This window comes from Musca autumnalis, unplaced genomic scaffold (genome assembly GCF_047663935.1).
Source record: "Musca autumnalis isolate F117 unplaced genomic scaffold, ASM4766393v1 scaffold_2, whole genome shotgun sequence".
Taxonomy (NCBI): Eukaryota; Metazoa; Arthropoda; class Insecta; order Diptera; family Muscidae; genus Musca; species Musca autumnalis.
Window position 1 is genome coordinate 82,605,980 of NW_027411755.1, and position 21,265 is coordinate 82,627,244.

Sequence of the window (21,265 nt, forward strand, 5' to 3'; positions counted from 1 at the left end):
AAATGCCTCAGCATCATATGCAGATATTCTGGCCCAACATCACAAGTAACATTTAAGTGTAGAACATAACGAACCAGGAACCCGCAGCATAAGAGAAAACTGTTCATAGCAAAACCAAGATGATGCTTGAATGGAATCTCAAATGATCACGAAATCCAGGTTTAGCAACAAACGCCTGGCGATGAACAATAACACAGGAACTTTTAATGGGAGATGCATAAACAACGGTAACAAACCGATGCTTTGTGGAAGCCCTATGCTCATAAGAGGACTAAAAGGGTAAAGGAAACTACTCGAAAAAGGATATAAAGTAAGATTTCGAAAATGGGGAAAAACAGTAAAATCGTTAAAAATCAATTATTTATACATTTCTGAGTTTTAACTATTTGGTTTTTTTTACTATTTTGTATTTTTTGGGTTCCATCCATGCGTATTTTTATTACTTACTTATAAAAATGATTATACGCACGGATGGAACCCGATTAAAATATTCAAAATATCGATAAAAAACCAAAAAGTTAAACGCAAAAAAATGTATAACTTATATATTTTTTAACCGATTTTATTGGTTTTTTTCGTTTTGAAAAGATTATCCAATTTTCTTTATTTACTACTAAATACTTCCCAGCAGAAATAGGAAGGAACTACTGCCTTAAAGATGTTTTTAAGTTTGTACATTTTGAACCACATATCGATATTCGAAAAAAGCTAAAAAACATATGTTTTATTTTTAGAACAAATGTGGCGAATTTGTGATCAAATTTAACACTCCGCATTTTTCTTATATTTCTTGCTCTCTGCTGGTTTTGAACACACGAACTTCTTATTTGTAGTCAAACACTAGAGAATATACCACGCGTACGAACATTAAAGGTTGATTAAACATTTCACGGATGGTTAAATCCGATCATCAGGCATATTAGGATGTTATTTATGTGGCAGACGAAGGCTAACCTTGGTATGGTAACTAGTATTTATGTGCAATTCAGTCGATAAACGCACATGAGAATTTATTTCATTTTTCATTGTTCACAATTACTATTTGTATTTGCTCTTCTACATTTAAAGATTTTAATCAAAAAGTTTTGACAAGTTAGCACGCTAAAACGCCGACAACCTTGTCACTTGGTTATCGGAGACCCAGATTCGTATCCTGGCTCATGCTGAAATTATTTATTTTTGCCTTATTAAGGCGAAGGTCATATATAGTGATATTTTTAATTAATTTTCTTCCGAGTTAATCTCCTATAACCTAAGAGGTACATAGAAAAAACATTTTTTGGCCATTTGTTAAAAAAAAGAATAATGGCTCGAGTCTTCTAAGGAAAAGTATATTGATGTAAATTAGAACTCCTGAATAATTTTGATGTAGCACAGTGTTATTTACAATTTTTATTAATTTAGTTTTTTCTTAATTTATAATTTTGCTATGGTTTTATAAACATCAGTTAAATGAGTAATGCCGAGTTTTAACTTATATATATTTTAACCGATTTTATTGGTTTTTCTTTTCCATCTTTGTGTTTATTTCAGCTTTAGTCCATATTTTGTTGTATTCAAGTATTTGAATAACAACAAAATGTTTTACAGTGGATATGAAATTGATTAGTTGCGGGCGGAGGGTCGGGAATACTATAGTTTCAGTTGTCACCAAACAACTTCATCAGTTCCCTTTTCCGCCGACTCTGTATCGATAAACAGGTCAATAAGCCCATCTTTCTTTTCTTTTCGTTTTCAAAAGCTTACCCAATTTTCTTTATTTACTACTAAATACTTCCCAGCAAAAAAGTCATTAGAAAGTAATAGGAAGGAAGTACTGCCTTAAAGGTGTTTTTAAGTTTGTACATTTTGAACCACATATCGATAGTCGAAAAAAGCTAAAAAACATATGTTTTATTTTTAGAACAATTGAGGCGAATTTATGAGCAATTTTAACACTCCACATTTTTGTTATTTTTCTTGCTCTCTGCAGGTTTTGAACACACGAACTTCTTATTTGTAGTCAAACACTAGAGAATATGCCACGCGTACGAACATTAAGGATTGTTTAAACATTTCACGGGTGGTTAAATCCGATCATCAAGCATATTATGATGTTATTTATGTGGCAGACGAAGGTTAAGCTTGGTATGGTAACTAGTATTTATACGCAATTCCGCTCGGTAAATGCATTTAGGAATTTATTTCATTTTTCATTGTTCACAAATACTATGCTAAGCTTTTCCTGTGTTATTTGTATTTGCTCTTCTACATCAGAAGATTTTAGTCGAAAACTTTTGACAAGTTGGAACTCTAAAACGCCTACAACCTTGTCACTTGGTTATCAGAGACAGATTCGAATCTTGGCTCATGCTGAAATTATTTTATTTTTGCCTTATTAAGGCCAAGGTCATATATAGTGATATTTTTAATTAATTTTCTTCCGAGTTAATCTCCTATAACCTAAGAGGTACATAGAAAAAACATTTTTTGGCCATTTGTTAAAAAAAAAATAAAGAATAATGGCTCGAGTCTTCTAAGGAAAAGTATATTGATGTAAGTTAGAACTCCTGAATAATTTTGATGTAGCACAGTGTTATTTACAGTTTTTATTAATTTTGTTTTTTCTTAATTTATAATTTTGCAATTGTTTTATAAACTTCAGTTAAATGAGTAATGCCACATATTAAATTATTATTATCTAATATTCACATACGAGTATTTTATTTAAGCATTCTTTGATTATTATCGCACATGTTTATAGATGTTGTTATACCCTATACCACAATGTGGAAAAGGGTATAATAAGTTTGTTTTCCCAAAAATTCATGTAACGCCGCGAAATATTCGTCGTAGACCCCTCATGTGGTATACCAAACTTCATATCTCGACGAGATAAAGCGATTTAGCGATGTGTGTCCGTCCGTCCGTCCGTCCGTCCGTCTGTCCGTCCATTAAAAATTGTAATCAAGCTAGAGGCCGCAATTATGGACCGATTGTCACGAAATTTAGTATGGAGGTCGGGTTTGGACCAGAATAGAACTGATTAGTTTTTGGCGATGATCGTGAAATGTTAAAGGGATGAAATGGACCAAAAACAAAATTTTTGCTCGATTTTGTAGCCGCTCTGTAGGTCGCAATAATAGTCCGATCGGCGCGAAATTTTAAACGTAGTTTTGGTTTGAGATGAAGAAGTAGCGTGCAAGTCAACGGTATGATCGGATAATATTTAGCGGGTTAAATTGATCAAAACTTTTGTGTGAAAATTGGTAAAATTTCTAATGCACATCTTATAACTTTATCCCAAGAAGACGCGTTTAGTGGTATAGGGTATCACATGGTCGGCCCCGTCCGACTATAGTCTGTTCTTACTTGTTTTTATTATAAGGTGTGAAATATACCTTACCGTTATGTAGATTATTTATTTTCGTTTTTTCCAAATGAGGACACTATTCAACGTGAAACTTCATATTTCGTTCATTCTCTTTGCATAATAAGGATCTAAATTGGTAATTTGTTAGATAAACTGTTCTTAGAAATTTTCAAAAATTAATAATATCCCGAATGAACTATAAATTACCTTTTTAACCTTTTTCCACAAACATATTCTTTTATTACCATTATTTAAACCGCTGTTATACAAATAATTGAAATATTTCTTGATTATTACAAATAATATTGTATTTTTCTAATTTAATTTATTTATGAATTTTTCATATTTGCTTATTCAATTATTTAAACAATATCTCTTAACTCGAACTAGTTTATTTTCATCATTAATGTTAATAGTTATTTAGGAAACATTATCATAAATTTACCTCTTGACGACCACACCAACAATAAAAAATAATGAAATTTTAAATTATTGTAATAAAAATATTGTTTGTTTGTTGTGGTCTGTAAAATACAGATAAAGCTATCAGAAAACAGCGAAACTTCTTAAATTAAATACATATATTTGTATATGGTTATTGTTGACCTTTGATCAGTAATTTTCTTCTTCTAATAGTTTGGCTTGAGGTCATAAAAAATTAAAAACAGAACATTTTCGGTTTTTAGTTTTTATTTTTAATATCCGATATTTCGACTATCGTCGATAGTCATCATCAGGGATTTTATTCACTTTAAAAAGAAACAAATAACATTTTCTTACATAAATATATAAAACAAATCATATAATAATTACATTGTATTGCAACTAATTGTTGTTAAACTGCTGCCGTTTTTTCATCCTCGTCTGTTGAGAATAACTTGCCAACTAAAGTTTTGGATGTTTTTCTATTGTGCTCCTATAAATCTGCGCACAGTGTTCCGTGTCAGACTTGTAATTCATTCTGTTTTCGGCAGGTACATTGACGATATGTAACATTTCTAATATAAATCTGCGTTTGTAGTTGCTCTCCTGAGCCAAAATATCTACATCTTTGAAATTTGGTGTGTGTCCTTCTTTGGCACAATGGGCTGCGAGAGCCGTTTTTAGCTCTAGAGGTTTGTTTTTAGCTTTTTGATCTGATTTATGGCAGCTGAGCCTGGTTTTGAGCTTAGTTTTTGTTGTTCCAACATATGTTTGTTTACATATGTTGGATCCGTCACCGTTGCATTTAATTTTATAAACTACATTCGATTTTTCTTCACGTAAATACATATATTTCTTTCAATAAAAATTACTAAATATCACAGAAAGTCATTTTTATCATCTAGATATGTACAAAATTACATAAGTAATGAAACATGGTTTTCCACAATTGATATTTATTTTATTTCCCCTCCGTTGTGATTACAGCAAATATAACTATATACAAATGTGTATATGAAATTACCACATGTAGTAGGTTTGACCTTTTACAATATTCATGTTATAAAACTAGAAAATGTGTAATTTGATATTATATTGATTGTTTGTTGATATAGTGTTAGCGTAGGCACGGTTTGACTTTAGAACTTTTAATATGAAATGTAAATATATAATTTCTCTAATAAATGACCAATTGTATCTTGAATGCAGGAATGTCTAATTGTGTGTTGTGTGTATTTTTTATTTTTCGACAACATGCAATTTCCAACAATTAGTTTAATTTGTTGTTTTGTGTTTATGTATTTTAGCAAGATTTCTGCAAAAGCATACAATGTCAATAAACCACACACCGACCAGACCACATATTTTAACCATATAAGAGTAAGACGATACTAATTTTTATTATCATTTCTCTTTGGTGGGTGAGTTCTACATTAATGAGCCTCGTGTTGTGATGAACACTATAGAAATAGAAATTTAAGCCTTATGATCAATTCTGGCCTAACATGAAAACATAAAAATTAATGTAGAATACTTAATATGATAATGTCTAAATTACATTTGTCTTAAACGTTAATATAGGCAATTGCCTAAGATAAATAGCTAGAAACTAGGGAATGTTTGATATAAGCAGGGTTTCGGAGTCGAGCCATTTTTAGTTCAACTCCGACTCTGGAGTCGACTTTTTCACGACTCCAGACTCCGGAGACGACTCCGAGGGTAAAATATTAAATATGTACAATATGTATATATTAAATATGTACAAGTTTAAAATTTCTTCCTATATGTTGACTTTTTCATTAGATATTCCTTGGGAGAACATTCGTTCTAATATAATACTCAACTACAAAACTAAAATATAAATCCTGAACTTTTCCCATTAAAAGGAATACTCAATAAAACCCTAGCTGTATTCCACTAGCACCTTACCCCGTGCGAAAATCTTTAAGCTTTGAAAATTGTCAACTTAAAGCAGCCAAGTTCACCCATATACGTTAACGTGACTGCAACAACAACATATCGCTCATTTACTCAAAGAGTGACACATCTCAAAAAATCCAGTTTCGAGAAAAACGCGTTTTAAGTTGGCGATTGAAATTTGACTTCCCAACGTAAAAGGGTTATTACATAAAAACTGAGATAACTATTTGGATCATATTTTACAAATAGCTAGCCATATATCAGTGCTAAATTTCTGTAAAGACCAACCATGATTTGAAGTGTTCTAGTGCTCCATAAACTCAAAAAACTTTTGTGTTGAATTATGCCATACTCGTAGTAAATAAACTGTAACTCGTTGAGTTTTAGAGATATCAGCAAGAAAATTTGACACAAGATAAAGTAGGAATCGTAGAAAAAATAGAAATTGCTAACTCAGAAAACGCATTTTTTGAGTTTTGCCACTGTTTGAGTAAATGAGCGATATGTTCTCTCTATTCTCATCTGTCGTGGTTTAGCAAAGGGAACACTCGCTCAGAGAGACTAATGCACAAAATATTTTGAGCACCACCGACTTAAAGGTGTTATAAAAATGTTGGCCTATATAAGGAACAATACGTGAAATAAAAACAATTCGGGTAGATAAAAATTCTGTGGCGAATTTAAAATAAACTGACATGGCAAAATATACCTACATAGAATCGATAATAGTAGAGCTCGTTGATAGTAAATATCCCCTGCCGCATCCTCTAACTGAGTATAATATAGTTTGTGCCTACATGTGTTCATTATTTTCTCATAGTACATATTTTTCATATAAGGATAAAATAAACCGAATATCTAGGAAAAATTGTTGCCCAGAGTCGGAGTCGATTTATATTTTTCGACTCAGACTCCGGCTCCGACTCCGAGACCCTGGATATAAGCATTCAATTCTTCGGGTTCTACCTTAAAATTTGTCATTAGTGCTATATATTATAAATATATGTATATACATAGGAATATTCATGGTTGTTGTTTGAAAAATAAATAACAATTCACCACACCCTACCAATAATATATCCACACAATAATAAATAGGATGTAAATGAACATCAATATGAATTTTTATGTAAAATATCGTAATAATAGTTTGCACACATAAAAATAAAAAACACACATACTCACATAATTATTAGGTTGTTGTCGATGCTTACATAATCTTACACTCAGAGGTTGTTTTGTACTCAGAGGTTGTTTTGCGGACTCAAATATTCACTTTTCGGTTTAGGTGTCTCAAATATCTTCACTGTTTTGGTATTGTTGTGGAAAAATCAAATATTTGTCTATAGCAAAAAATATATGTATGTATATATCCAGGAATTTACATATGTACATAAAAAACTATTTACATTACATTTATTTACATATAAATTTGTATGGTCATGATGAAATATATTGGTTTATTCACATTCCTATTTCGTGTCATTTGTTTGTTTTCGTGTTTACCGTACTGCCAATGTGACTTGTTTGTATGTATTTTGCTTGGTCTGTTTCCTCTTCCGCTTTCTAAATGTTAGCCAATACAATATTTCTTAAAGTTGTTCAAAAGAATATCAATTGATGGACAAACATTTATTTAAATTAATTGTAAAAGCTTTATAAAGTTTAAGGATGTTTTTGTACACTTTTGGATAAGAGAAAAAAATTAGCATAAATTTATTATTAAAATTGAAATGATAAATGACAATTTATATTTTATTCCGCAATAAATAATTGTTTTTGTTTTTCTTTATATTCTGTCAGAAATTCGATAACTTACAATAGACCGTGGTCAAAATAAAAAGAGAGATCGAGAAAAGTTATCTTAAATGTATTAAAAACTACAGTTTGACTGCTTTTTCATTAATTTTTTACGTTTTTCAAACATAAAGACAGTTTGCAATACTGTCCAGATAATATTATTAAAAACAAAAAACAAATTAAAAACAATGCGTAATTGTTTATTTATTGCTATCTTCAAATAACTTAAGCGAAATGTTGAAATACGCTATCGTTGACTTTTTCGACATTTTGCACATCTATGCTGTAGACCCACCTTTATGTCATCAGGATAGTCGAGACGAATTCTTATTTTGCTTGTTTAATTTTTTCTAAGATGTTTTTTACACAGCAAAAAATTGGAAACCACATGAGCCGAATTACGCATTACAAAATTAAGTAAGCAAGCTACTTTATGCTTTACCAGTAAGCTGAAAAATAATTTGTTATTTCTTAAAAAATGTACAAGGGAAAACTTCTTACTTTACCCATTACTATGTAATGATTACGGTGGCGCAGAGCGTGTGTGTCCGACAACACATCTGAAGATCGCATGTTCAAATCCATTAAAGAGGAAAGGTAAAAATGTTGAGTTTGTTGAAACTGAACACAAATTGACATCAACTGTCCTAAAACTGGTAAACATTTCTTTTAGTGAGACACTAAAGTTTTTACCCACCCTGACTTTATACCAAATGACATAGGGTTAACTGAACCAAAATGGCTTCAGGCTAACTGAACCAAAATAATTAAACCTTTGTTGGACACCTATGTATATTGTTTACCACGTTCGTAACATATGAGTCTGGCCAGACCCATATATTTATATTTCTTAGTAAACCTAATTAACATTTTCGTATAAAAAGTTGTTGCACTATATTTTATTATGCGGTATTATTCTGAATTAATAGTGTCTATTTTTTAACTTTACAACTTATTGCGGTGCAACAACGATAATATCATATTAATTCATATTGCCGACAAAAATGTGGATTAGGATTAAAGTTCAAAAGTTTTGCGGAGGAGGAAATGGACCGACATAGTGCATTACGGAAGTGGATCTTATTTTGAGAGTCATATCTTTTCGATAGATATCGCGCCCACTAGTCATTTCAGTGGGTTATCGTACACCTGTTGGACCCGTATGCCAGGAAGCATGGACTTGTCCACGGAAAGCATATATGGCTGTTAACGGGACCATAAAAAACAGCATCGGTATAAATTTGCAAAGGATCTCCGAACAGACCCTAAACTGCACTTAGACACTAATGTTGAACTTTTGTGCGGGAGGTATCCTAAGAAGAGGACCGATATGGGCCATTTTAGAAGTTAAACTAAGTTTGGACAAAATATGACGAAGGCCAAATTTTGGACCAAATCGGTTTATCAGTTCAAGAGTTATTGTGCTCTCCAGCTACTACTTATGGTGCCATAGGTGTTTTTTTACAACTTTCGGGCTGTTTTCCCAAGAAGTATGGACTTGCCACTGAAAAAACTTTTACCGTTGTAATTGAGACAGCGATTGCAAGTTGCTTCAACAGAAATCAAAGTTAGTCAAGAGCAAGTCTTAAAGTGAACTTATCCGAAATTTTGTGTGGTAGGTACCCGAAGGCGTGGACCGATTGAGTCCATATTGGAACCTCATCTAAGCTTGGTAGAATTTTCACGATGTGCAAAGTATGGACCAAATCAGTTACTCCCTTCAAGAGTTATCGTGCGCACAAATTTTCAACAGAAATCAAAGTTAGTCAAGAGCAAGTCTTAAAGTGAACTTATCCGAAATTTTGTGTGGTAGGTACCCGAAGGCGTGGACCGATTGAGTCCATATTGGAACCTCATCTAAGCTTGGTAGAATTTTCACGATGTGCAAAGTATGGACCAAATCTGTTACTCCCTTCAAGAGTTATCGTGCGCACAAATTTTCCGAAAATTTTCGAACTGTTGTGGGGGAGGTACCAGAAGGAGTGGGCCGATATAACCCATCTTCTAACTTAAACTAAGTTTGGCCAAAATATTGCGAAAGCCAAATTTTGGACCAGCTCGGTTCATCCGTTCGAGAGTTATCGTACGCACCTGCCAGACAGACAGACGGACGGACAGACGGACATTGCTAAATCGACTCCAAATTGTCTTAAGCTCATTTCGTCCAAACATACTTGGCGTCTAAAAACCATTATTTCGATGAGGCACATTTTGCCCGTATGAAAGTGTATGTACCCTCGTTAGCATAAATGCTGAGGGTATAAAAATGTGTGGGGTCTGGCCAGACTCATGTGTTACGAATGTAGTATGTATGTCAAAAAATCATTGTAGCTCCTTTTCTGGTGATTCTTTTGACTACATGTTTTTCGTTGGAATGCTAAGAAAATTTCAGGAAGCTACTTTGAATCTCAGATCCATAGCTTTATTTCAACCCAGTTTGAAACGCAAAATAAAATGAAAAAGGCCTGGCCAGACTCAGGTGTTCAACGGAGGGTTCATAATTTTATATTCGAACATTGTCGACAATCGACTTCATTATAATAAGTACTTCAAAATATTAAAATTGGAATAGCTTAGCGCATTTTGCAATAATTCTGATATTTTACAATCAATGCCAACACATTTGGTATTAATTTATAGCTCTGATGGTCTAGTATCACTATCAGGCGCTACCCCTTGAGAGTATGCCCAACAGAAGCAGAGATATCCGCACTGGAAATAAAAGTCAATAAATTGGAAATTGGGATATCTGAGCGTCCTTTTCTATATCTCTAGTATTTGACCACTTTTGGTAAAGCAATTGGAATAAATTTAAAGCTCAGAATGTCTTGATTATTCTATAGGTCACTTTTGTTTAGATGTACCTAAAAAAGCTGGGTTATTCGTCATAAAAAATTCAAGTAAAAAATTGTCGTTAGCCTACTTTGCATCATTGTAAAGATGATATTTTTCTTTCATTGATAAGCGTTGCTTTTGAAATATCCCTACTAGAAGCGGAGATATTAGCAAAAGCATAGAAGGATACATTTTCTCCACATTAGGTTTTGCTCATTCCCACCCATGAATATTATCTGACCATCATCAAAATCAATAGCCTTCTTTTTCTCTGGGACCACTGCGATATCTCCGTTGTTTGACCATCAATGCCAACTTACTTTGCATCAATGTAGTGGTGATTTTTATACCCTATACCACACTGTGGTAAGGGGTATTGTGTCTTTGTGCATTTGTATGTAACACGCATAAGGAATCGAGATAGACCCATACTTCCTTTTGAGGATATACATAGAATCACTTTCTGAGTCGATTTGTACTTGTCCGTCCGTCCGGTCGCAACGTACATATCACATTTATAGTCCGATTCAGCTGAAAATGAGGGAATATCATTTTTTAGCCATAGGAAGAACGCTATTGCTTTTGGTTAAAATCGGTTAAGATATGGATATAGCGTATCCATACGTATCCATACGGTTAAGATACGTATTTCCTGCAGCAAACAACCTATATATATCAGGAAAAATGTCTAAAATTGTCTTTTCCATTTCAAAAAAATCAAAAAAAAATTTTTGATACTACATCAATGATTTTTGGTACATAGGTTAAGAAAAAATCAGCATTCCAAATCTGTTTTCGTTACTAACTTTGATCGTTGCGCGCAAAAGATATGACCGTTTTAATTATGATAATTAGAAAAAATTCTAAAAAAATCGCGGCTTAATATAGTTAGCTGCTATATCCTATTATCGTTAACTGAATTCGTACCCTTTGCGATGATGCAAAAAATAATCGCAAAGTCTCAATGGATTCGCGAAAAATCAAAATTTTTTAAATAATTTCACGTATTTACAAACATATTTTTGAAACAATAGCGATCATAGTTACGAAAAATATATAAAAAAATTATAACAGACATTTTGAGGAATAAAATGAAACCTAAGTTATGAAGGTTGGAGCTATAGTATTTATGTTATTTGCAAAAATACGAAGAAAATATTACGAAAAAAAATTAAAATCATATTATTCTAATTTTATTTTTTTTATGGTTTTATAGGAAAAGTTGGAGAAAAAATTTTTGAGTTCTTAGGCATTTTCGTCAAAATTTCACGCAATAATGATGATATTCCGTTGTAACAAATTTTTCGCTTATAGTTTTCCTATTGGATAATATTATTAGAACCTTATATTAAATCACAAGGAATTCCAATTGTGGCATAACGTTAAAATAATGTTATATTGAATATTACAACATTTGAGACGCATATAAACCGCGTAATTATGAAAATGGCATGATGCGCATCCGATTTTCCAACACAGCTAATCAATCCCTTTTATTTGATGTACAGTTTGTCAAATTCTATTTGGCGGCCACGATGTAGCATTTGCTGCATTTAAGGGTGCAAAATACAGTAAAATGGTCATAATTTCCGCGAAGTTCATTTACATTTTATGCGCATCCGATTTCAATAATCACCATTAAAAAATACATCATTCTATGCCGTTTTAACGCCATCCATCAAGAACCGTGGATGTAGCATCGCACTTAATTTTTAGAAAAAATCTATTATATCTCTGGATTAGCGATAGTTTTTAAATATCTGTGTTTGCGCAGTTTAAACACGCGTATCGATCTATTTATTTAAGTAGAACTTACACATCCAAAACGCGTTTTAATATGCGATATTTTCAAAATAATTTTTTGCAAATTTTCGAAATTTGAAGGGTATCATATCCGCCGATCTAGTGGGTGGATTTTTACGCGTCGTAGCTTGTTAGATTCAGAACGTAAAAAAACTAAATTTACGAGGGTTTCCACGGAAATCGAATGATGTTTGTAAATTTTAAACCAAAAAAATAGGTTTTTGAGAAAAAGTTACGCACAAAAATTTCGTGTTTAGGCGCAGATTACTGTGATCCTGTGAGGGCTACACCCTCATGTTATACATTAAAAAATGCGAAATCGCGAGTACTACAATCCAATAATAAGCTTTCCAGCTGCGCGTCCCGATTAGAGCAAAAATTCAAAAAACCCCATTTTTCAGGTTTCAAAATGTCAGCATCCGTTTGAGGTAGATACAGTGGATATATTAAAAAATCATACATTAGAAACTTCAACTCTGAAGTGTGCTCTTTAACTTCTCCTTTGAGCATTAAGCTCTACATTGTGTTGTAAAACCACTAATTGGAAAATAACATAATGAAACTCGTTTATTTCAACGATTTTTTCCGATTTTTTTACATTAGTACGACCACAGCTTCCGCTCAAATTATTATTTTAAGAAACCCCTCGGTGAATCGGGCTAAAACAGTTTATTTTGCCGAAATGCGGTCAAAAGTTATGGTATAGTAAAACTGATCGCGAGTTACAATACCCCATACCTCAGTTTCAACATAAGTTAATTTTCTACAAAAAGCTTGATATATCCAATATCGAAATTTGGAATGTGTGACTACATTTGGTCTATAAATCAATGTCCAAATAATATCGAAATCGGTCCAGATTTAGGTAACTCTTAGCTTTAGGTAGTTCTTAGCTTATTTAGAAAAATATTAGGTTTTTCAGAAACGGGGGACAGATAAAGATAGCATTTCAATTTTGGCTTAAAAACTGTTGTTTTTGGTGCTAAAACGAACAAAGAGGGTTTTAAAACATAAATCGATCGATGAAGGACTAGATTCATGTACCCTTGAGCTACAATTGGCACCGATTTCAAAATGTATTTACGAGAAAAACGGGTTTAGTTTGTCTGCTATTTACAAACACAATACATTTTCCTCTTCCAACGCTCATATCTCAGGCGAGGTTGTTCTTCTGATAGAATTTTAATTTTTACCAATTTTTTACCATATATTCTATTTTGATTTTCTGAAATTTGCAAGTGTGGGTCCTCCCTTTAGTGCATATTTTGTTTTCATTCATATTATTGTGCGCCATTATTCATATTAATATTAATAATTCGAAATTAGTATTAATTTGTTTGTTTTTTTTTGTAATTCATTAATACAATCTACCCCCATCCCCATGTTAAAACAACATTAAATTAAAGGTTCAAGTTCAATGCGACACAAACATCTAAAAGTATAGAAATAAATAAACTTTGCTATTTGTATTCATTCGTTGACCTTCAAGAAATAAGTAATAACTTTTTATAGCTTTAAGCAACAATAACAAAATGAAAGGTCAGCGTAGGCAGATCTTTGTTGGTTATTAGCCGAAGTAAAATCGTGATAAGCCGAGAGCAAAAACTTTCATAATGGCATATTTAAGTAGCAGGAAAAGGAAGATTTTTTACGTCTTAAATATATGGAACTATTGATTAACGATTCAAATTTTAAACAAATACTAACACTACTGTATTTTAAGAAAATTCCTTTTTTTTCTCGTATGTTGTTATTAAAGTAAATAACTCTTAGATTTAAATATTCAATATATTTGAACACTTTATATAGGTGTGAAAACTTATCCTCAGTTTGATTGGAAATTTACTAGATATTTAACCATCATGCAAACTGATAATATGATGCTATTCTGAATTTATATTTTTACTCCATTCTAATATGCACGTTTAAGAAACTAACACCTCAAAATTTCATATTACATCCAAACTTTGATATCAAAAAATACATCAAAATCAATTTGTTTACTATTCTAAATCTTCTCACCACCGTTTTTTTATTTTTATTTAAATTCTTGCCCATATCAAACCCTAAAGGGGATTTCATTTCCCGTTAAGCAGAGATTTTAGTTTAGTTTATACTATCCGTTGCTATTTTTAGTAGTTTGTTTTTCAAAATAATTTAAAACATGTCACATAGATTGCAAAAGCGAAGAAAAAGTTTCACGTAACGTTTCGGTCTATGCAAAAGTGTATGTTTTCTTGCTATTTTTTTATCTGGCACATCAAATTGTTTGTTTAGTTTTATTGTTTTCTTGTCCCTATTGCAGAGTGTGTGCGTGTGTGTATATATGTATGGGAGTGTGTACTTGTTTCAAACAAGAGGATATTTTAGTATTCAGATTCAGTCATTCATTAAGTTTTAGTTCGTTAGTAAAAAACAGAGCGAAACTGTTTCTGTTTTCATTTTGAGTTCTGCTCTCGAATGCATTGCATTTCATATGAAATATTTTATATATTTTCACAGTGGATTTTTCATGTACGTAGTTGTGTTGTTACGAATCCGTTTGTCATGTTCTTTTTTAGATTGGAGTTTTATGCATTTGTTTGTGTGTTTGTGGGGTTTTTAAAACTATCATGTTAAGCTCTGCAAGTATTTCCGGGGAAAAAGGGTCAAAAAATGTTGGCCATATTGTTTTTATGTGTTTTGTTAGTTTGCAACTGTTTTTACATATACACATATGGGAGTATGTGAAAACAATGCTGACGCTAGAGCATTGGTAGACTGTATTCTTTGTAGCACCATGGTGGCATGCTGCGCATCACTTTACTTGATAGTAGATAGGAGGATTTTATGATCAAATCGAATTTTATTGCTCACAATTCTTTTAAGTTTATTCTAAATAACAAAATATTCAATAAAAAATATTTAACCTCTTTCAAGATGTAGACAAATTAATATATACTAGTGATAGGCACTATACTTTTCTATTGCATACTTTAGGGGGTGTCATAGTGTGAGTACATGCTTTTTCAATTGTGGAAAGAAAAGCGTTCACTCTAATATAAACTAACGCTGATATAAACTCAGTCTCAGCCTGTTTATTTGGGTATACGTTTGATGTTTAGAGTTCCCAAGATATTACTCGCAACGTTTTGCAATCTCTAATTTTAGGCGTTTAGAAAACAATTAATATATCAAAAAATAATTATAGTTTTTAAATATTTCGTTTTGTTAAATGTAATGTAAGGAATATGAAACGTCAATGAACGCCAATGAAGTGGGCACGACACAAAAACCTCTCTCCGGCTATCTATCCGTCAGGCGGAACACCGAGCCATCACATAATGTGTGAATTGGTCGTAACTCCAACCAACAACCACTGTTAATGTCCTAGCGGGCAGTAAAATAGCAATTAAGGCTAAAACATCGAAGACAGTGAAATCAGAAACTGTATTAGATTGCGTAACTACTACTCCCAGCCCAGTTCCGTGCACATTATATGGATACCAGGGCAAGCAGTGATTAGGGGCAACAAAATAGCTACCATGTGGCAAAACACGCCAGAGAACAAACTACGGTAAGCCTCGACAATATTAAGCATTTAATAGCGGCGCGTCTAGAGTTAAAGTCATGGGCAAATAATGCCCTTTTTAAATAATGGGCAAAATACTATCTCAAAATCAAAAAGATGACGAAAAACAGACATTAGTAGACTAACAGACATCCTTACAGGACACCCTGGGCTACAAGCACATCTGCACAAAATTGGAAAAAATTGAAATTCTTTATCTGTCATTACCCAGCGCTTACGAATCTCAGAACTCAGCTCCTGAGAAACGACACAAATTAGGAAGTAAAGTTAATTATGGCAAACGCGTTTAAATACTTTAGATCTAAACTCTACCAAAAGTTTACATATAACTGGTGACTATTTTTGTTGCTGTGTTATTGTAAATTCGTTTGAGATGTTTTGTACATGTTAGCGAATCGATAGCACTATGACACAAAACTAGAAAAATTGGTAATGATGTACTAGATCCGGAACGTAAAAATCTAAAATTTGCCAAAATTTTTTGTCACGTCCAAAAACATTTCATTTTATCCAAAGTAATTTAATTTGTATAATATACAATCACACCGTGGTGCAATGGTAAGCCCGCCCGCCTTGTACGCTGAAGGTCCTGGGTTCGATTCCCCGGCCAGGCAACATCAAACATTTTTCAGCGGTGGCAAAATACCCCTCAGTAATGTTGGCGACCTTTCCTGAGTATTTCAGCCATGTAAAACTTCTCTACAAAGTGGTGTCTTAAGACACGTCGCACAGTTTTGCCGCGTGAACAAAAATCTAAAAATGTCATGTTAACTTTTACATATGTTTATGTTTTTTTCCTACAGTAAACACATTCGATACAAGGAATCTGAACGAATTTTGTCGATATGTGCATCCATAATAATGTTATAGCTCTTTAAATATGAAAAATATTTCCCAGCTAATCTAAGGCGATAATCATATGAAAATTAGCCGACATTTAAAATAACATTTTCTAAAAATTAAAAATTTGTTGATAATACTAAAAGTTTTGGATGGGGATTTGATGAGTGGGCTATAAATATAACGTTATAGTACAAAAAGTTGACATAAACTGCACATGGGCAATGTACCGTTATCAAGAAATCAAAATTAAAATTTGATAAAAAAAAATTCAAAATTCTTAATATTTAGTAGAGCAGATCTTTTGATTGCCACCTTGGCTCCTGTTTTCCGTTAATTGGGCAACTCTTCCAAATCAAAATGTGTAAAAGCATTCTGCCCATCCTTGCAACCTTCTGAGATATATCGGTTCAGATTTTATATTGCCCCCATATATATCTTTTCCCGATTTTGCTACAACTCGTTAAATTTTGATCGAATAGCGTTGAAATTTAGTATGTGTTATTTTCTTAGGCCCATGAGTAGCTACACAGATTTTTACAACAATCGGTTCAGATTTAGATATAGCCCCTATATATATCTTTCCCCGATTTTGCTATAACTCGGTCAATTTTAATCGAATAGCCTTCAAATTTAATATGTGATATTTTCTTAGGCTCCTGAGTAGTTTCACTGATTTTAGCAAAAATCGGTTCAGATTTGGATATAACCCCTATATATATCTTTCCCCAATTTTGCTATAATTCGCTTAATTTTTGATATATAGCCTTCAAATTTAACATGGGATTCCTCAGGCCCCTGGGAAGTTTAGTAATAGTTCGAACGAATTTGTATTCGAATCGTCTTAGTGAAACAGCCATAAGTAAGCTTTCGAAAATAAAAATGTAATTAAAATCGGTTGAAAATAAAATTCAAAAATAATTTTGAATATTTACATTGATACTAGCAGACCCCGTTCCGCGTTGCTGGCCCGTCGTATTGAGTTTTTAAGACTACTTTATATGCAATACAATTCAATTACTTTGGGTCAGTTGTGAAACCGAGTTATTCATTGAGGATTTTAAGTTTATCAATAGATTTCGTGTGCAACTTTTCTTTTCTCTTACGGACTTTGTCGGATTTTTTTCGCCCATTGATGCTGTTTAGGATTTATTATTGTCCATGTCCCCTGTCTTTATCCTAAAGTAATCTAATTAAAAAAGTTAAAAAAATGGTAGAGTCGAATTCATCCGCTTATTAAGACTTATATATTTTTAGTTTTTCATAGCTGATGGACCGTGAAACTCACCATTTAAGGACATTTGTAAATACTTATATTCGTTTTTTCCTAATAGGGAAGATGACGTGCCACCTCCGAAATTCATGCCTACATGTACTACGGCACATTCCACAAAATATCATGAAAATATGTAGGTTCGCTAGTTTTCGAGATATAACCTACTTAAAAAGGGGTCGGGACTAAGGGCACCAAGAAAGAACATTTGTTCGGAGGTGTAACTACCGTTGTCTCAAAAATTAATTTGAAAGCCGATGCACTATTAGTTTAGCAAATATAACGATTATAAAATATATAAAAATTTAGACCACGGGTCATTTCTGAAAATTTAAAGAAATTATGTTCAGTAGCTTTGGAAAAAGAGTGGGCGTGGTCATCAGTTTTCTAGATATGCCATATTTATGAAAGTGGGCGTGGTCCGTGATTTTGGCTCCAAATATGCACCTTGGGTCGGAGACACAACCCCTTTGCCTCCCGAAATTAGTACTGAAACCGATATAATCATATGTTTGGTATATTCATATATCGTTTAAAAGAAAGCCACATCCTCCGAAATTCATAAAATATACGTTACCACGACAAGCCTTGAACATTTCCTGCAAATGTCATGGAAATCGGTTCAGTAGGTTTGTACATACGAGTGTCACTAAAAAACTATCTGGCCTAGGCAACACGCAGTGTCGTCAGACGTCATTTGAAATTTTTTGGGGAAGTTTGCAGTTTTTAACCTAAACGTACTCCGGACAATTTGACGTACGACCATGTGTTGAGTTGTTTAGAGTGGCTTGATTGAGATACCTCCAAAACATGGTTTTTGAACGCTTTTACAGCATCTTCTGCTGATTGCTGCAATTTTTCAAGATCATACGCATAGTTTCATGATTCGTCACCTGGATCCATCTTATAAAGGTCTTTTGAAGCACCTCGATCGTATTTTTTCGAAATTTCTTACACCGATCAACACGAGATCCGAGGAGAAAAACCCATTTTTGGCGCCAAGCATTCATGCAATATCAAACGTTAGTTGGTGCCCAAGGATGCCTCTATCTCACGGTGTATTACATTGTATTATGCGTTCCCGCACGGCTTAATTTTGTCGGGCAACGACCGTTTTTGGACGACCCTAACGAACTTCGCTTCTTTGGCGAGTGTCGGCCACGATTGAATTCATTAAACCAGTATTTCATAGTGCTATAGGATGGTCCTTTATCGACGTACAAAGATTTAATTTGATCGATGCACCTTTGCCGTGATTATCCACGTTATGAAAAATTATCGGACGAGAATGTTCACAAGTAAATTCCATTTTTTTGTAGAGTGATTTTTTTGAAGTCAATGTCCCGAGTACGCTTAGGCTAAAAACTTTAAACTTTCCAAAAAAATGTCAAATGACGCCTGGTGACACTGCGTGTTAAATTCATTAAACCAGTATTTCATAGTGCTATAGGATGGTCCTTTATCGACATACAAAGATTTAATTTGATCGATGCCCTTTTGAAAGACGAGACTGTTCACAAGGAAATTCCATTTTTTTGCAAAGTGATTTTTTTCAAGTCCTGTAAACAACCAAAATGTGTTCGTATGTCAAACTGTCCTGAGTACGCTTAGGCCAAAAACTGTCAAATTTTACAAAAAAAAATGTCAAATGATGTCTGGCGACACTGCGTGTTGCCTAGGCCAGATAGTTTTTAATGACCCGCGTACAACATATTTGAACAAGTGGGAGTGGTCAATTTTTCTTGCAATAAAAACCTAAGTTGGATTATGACGAACATTTAAAAAAGAATTATCCAAATCGGTCCAGCCGTTCTCAACTGATGCAATTACCAACGAACGCCATTTAATTTTTATTTATAAGGATTTTGTATTTTTTAACATTGGACCTCAGTGGGTATGATTTTTATTAATTACAATGAATATTGTAATTAACAGTCATACGCACTGGGGATCTCCTGAATTAATGTTGGTGTGTATCACAGTCTGATAATTGACATTAAGCATTTTTATACATTATATTTTTTGATAAATAACGACAATTTTATGTTTATTTGTGCAGTCTAGGAGTTAATTAAAAAAATACATTTTGGATGGGCCTTACTGTACCTCACTGAAAATATTGTAGTAAGATGTATGGCTTAACTTTTTACGAATTAGAGAAAATACCAAATCTGGCGGGTTTTCGGGAATTTAACGTTTAAGATAAGTGCATAATTCAATAATTAAATTGCTACCCAGAAATCATCGACAAATCCTTGAATAACAGTTTATGAAGAAATAAACCCTATCTAGTTATATATAAGAAATTTGCGATGAGTGACTTCATGGCTGACTGATCTTCAAGGATCCAAGGCTGAAGTATAATACAAGAAATTTCGCAATTTCCATTTTTAACAAAAATACATATTTTAACTTTTATATGTATGTTTATAAATCTCATATAAACGTACAATCACACATGTTTATGTGTTACTACCAAACGAATCGATCATATATATATATACATAACATGTATATGAGAGCCATATCTGTAAATTTAGCGTAAAGTGGTCCAGATTATAATGTAATATTCACATTATTAATTGTATTTTACGATTTTAGATCAAGATTTAGACTACACTTCGGAATTTATTATATTATATATTCCTTACCTTACTTTTTTATATGAAATAAATACAATAGTTTCAAATCGTCACCATAAATGCCCGAAGACGTAACCCACATGAAAATCGAAATAAGTTTTTTGATGGAATCTGATACATAAAGCTAAAATACATGCTCTGGCAAAATTTCTCTTCGTTCAAAAATAACGAACCTATTCAAGAAATGGCATTTCGGTTAATGTGATAACATTGCAGATGTTGTTGTTATGACGGATCCCAAAACAAAGTGTTTTCGCGGTTTCAGTTTCATTACTTACGAGTACTTCCATTCGTACATGATTGATAATACTTCAAATACTCGCCTTCATAAGATTGATATTCTATAAAACAGCTTTTCATGTTATAAAATCTCTTAAATATTTTGAAATACTAAATTGTTTGGCCACAACAGCTCCATACTTTGATTCCTACTATATAGAAGTCTTACTTTTAGATATTCCTACATATGTTTGGATGTGCTCCGATGTACGAACACAAACGTAAAATTCGCATGTAAATCAACAACAAACGTTTCATGTTACCTTTGAGTGTCGTACAAGAATAAAAAACGGTGGGCGGAAATATATGTACGTCCTTTAGCTTTGATCCAATTGTTTACGTATCTTTTTATATAGACAGTACACATACATACATACGTTATCCCTTTACGAGCATGCATTCTAGAACAACATTGTCCGTTTTTTTTTGCTTTTGTTTTTATTATTGTTTCATACATACTTGATGATATAGGTTGTTTTTGCCTTGTTAGTAAAGCTTATTTTAAGTGGATTTAACTTTGCATCCGC

The 21,265-nt window shown here is 32.8% G+C and overlaps 1 protein-coding gene across 1 annotated transcript in view; it reads left to right on the plus strand.

Moving 5' to 3' along the window:
• Sema1a (semaphorin 1a) overlaps positions 1 to 21,265 on the plus strand; it is a 776,225-nt gene that overhangs the window by 590,387 nt on the left and 164,573 nt on the right. The window lies entirely within an intron of this gene.